The following is a 2319-nucleotide window of genomic DNA, read 5'->3' on the forward strand; positions in this document are numbered from 1 at the left end:
GCATGTGTGTTCATATGCTAGTGTGTGAATATATTTGTGCTGTGCACGTGCATATGTTTGTGTGTGTGCTGTGCTTACCTGGGTGCACACCTGTGTGTTTGCTGGCACCACTTGCAAGTTGGTTGCAGACTGAATTGTGCCCCTGATATGTCCGCACGTACCTGCTCTAACAATCCTGCGTAGCCTCATAAAGGTCACAGATCTCAGGGATTTAAATGGATGGAGCAGGTTGGCCTGACACAGAGTCTGTCTTCCAATGACTGTCACTGTCTCAGTAACATCCTTCACACCTTCTTTAAGCCCCATTCAGGGTCCAGTTTAGACCCCCATTACATTCACTCACCTGCCCCAGGTCCCCTAAAGCTACAATGTCATAGTTGGAGAGCCCAGCCAAGGTTGGGGGTGCCCCTCCAGTTAACCTGGCCTCCAGGACCTGCAGTTGGCTCCTGTGTTCCCATCTCTCAGCCAGACCCCAACTTGGATGGGGCCGCCACCGCTTTCCTCACAGGGTCCCATCACCCAGTCAAGGGGGTTCATTCTCCCCAAACACAGTATCAGGAGTGGGGCAGCGACAGTGACAGTCCCCACAGGGTCTCCTTCATGTGAGACCCTGTGCTGTTGGAAGAGCAGGCGCCCTGCCCTCGGGGGTGGGGGGCTGGGGGGTGACCTGCGGCCCACGATGGGCAGGCGGGTCACCGGGTGGGCCGAGCCAGTGTGCAAAGAGTTCCACGGTGGGTTCTCCTCTCCAACGGCTTTTGTGTCCCCACCTCTCCCCGTGCCTCCCCTCAAAGACAGCTCGGTGTCCCTGCTGGCTGTCAGCCCCAGGGCATGAGGTCACCTGACCGGGAGCCACGGGAGCCGTCAGCCACCGCCCCCTCTACACACACACACACACAGAGACGCACACACTGCAAGGAAGCAGGACCTGAGTGCAGGGCTCTCAGCGGCCCTGAGCGCCCCACCCGGAATCGGCCAGCGGAATGGACAGACCGGATTTCCCGGCCCGGAACATGCAGGATTGTCCTGCCTGGGCTTCCAGTGTGGCCGCCTCCTTCTGGAAGCCTGGGAGGCTGGAATCAGGCCACTTCTTGTCTGTCCTTGCAGCAGACTGGGCTGCACTATAAGAAGTTCGTGGCTCACCCGTGGATCCTGACCATCAGGTGGCCAGAGAAATTGGTAACATTTCGTTTTGCCGGTTGAAATGTTTAATGACAAAGATTTTGTTCAGTTTCCTGATGTGGGTATCCAAAGATGCGAGACCCATGTGTGTGATCTGTACCTCCTATGTGATCAGCCCTAAGCTAGTGTAAACATGATCGAGTTCTGTCTACGCGGTAGATTTAGACCTCTGCATGTCCTGTCTACTGATTATGTTTAGAGCTGACCATGTGTTGTCTATGATAAGAAGATTTCGACCTGACCATATCTGTGCTAGGACTATGGGGACCTGGGTAGAGACCCGGCCTGGCCTCAGTACCGGGAAGCTCCTTGCCTGCATCTGAAGGTCAGTGCTTAGATGTCCGGGGTCTGGAGCTGAGGTGGGCTTGTCTACGTAAGAGCCTCTCTTCTGAGTGTGGTAACGTCACAGCCTCTCTTCTGAGTGTGGTGACCTGGTCCTCCCAAGGGTCAGTGCTAGGGTCGGGGCCTTAGGCTTAATCCCTGCAAGGCTCACCTTCCCTGGGGCTCGTGGAGAATCCTCAGGAGGGCTACCTGGCAATAATTCAAATTCACCAGCACGTGCATGGTGCACAGGGAGAGAGGTTTAGCTGGCGAATTGATTGCAGGGCACCGCAGAGCGGGCAAAAGGCCGATGGGTAAGAGCTGAGGCTGCTGCTGAGCTCTCCGTCCAGTCTCCCGTCCCTACTCAGCAGCGTCCAGAGCTGCCCCTCGGCTTTCAGCCCTGCTGTCCCGTGAGTTTTCTCAACATGTAAGTGAGACGAGAAAGGACTGAGCCTGCCAGCACCAAGGTCGTGTGTTCAACTCTAGCATGAAAGCTTTAAAAACAGTTAAAATCACACAGAACCAAAGGGAAAAGAGCAGGACTTCTCTGGGACAAGTGTGGGGAGAGGAGACCCACCTGACACTTTTTCCCATCCCAGGAGGTCCCAGGAACCCAGCTTGTTTCCACATTAGGGGAGCCACCAGCAGAGCCATGGTGTCCTGACCAAGGGGATGTGTGACTCCAGGTGCAAGGTCTGGGGAGGTGAGGTCACCCTGGGACTATGGACATGTGACCCAGGTGGAGTTGTCTGGGGAGGAGGGGTCACCTGTTGAGAGAGAACGTGTGACTTTAGGTGCAGGGTCTGGGGAGGTGTGTCA

At 55.9% G+C, this 2319-nt stretch overlaps 2 protein-coding genes across 7 annotated transcripts in view; both read right to left on the minus strand.

The window, feature by feature from the left end:
- The window catches only part of LOC102976581 (EKC/KEOPS complex subunit TPRKB), a 279834-nt gene that overhangs the window by 98140 nt on the left and 179375 nt on the right, over positions 1–2319 (minus strand). The gene's annotated exons all lie outside the window — the stretch shown is intronic.
- LOC112067517 (EKC/KEOPS complex subunit TPRKB-like) overlaps positions 1–2319 on the minus strand; it is a 166645-nt gene that overhangs the window by 42114 nt on the left and 122212 nt on the right. The window lies entirely within an intron of this gene.

The sequence above is a fragment of the Physeter macrocephalus genome, chromosome 12 (assembly GCF_002837175.3).
Source record: "Physeter macrocephalus isolate SW-GA chromosome 12, ASM283717v5, whole genome shotgun sequence".
Classification (NCBI taxonomy): Eukaryota; Metazoa; Chordata; class Mammalia; order Artiodactyla; family Physeteridae; genus Physeter; species Physeter macrocephalus.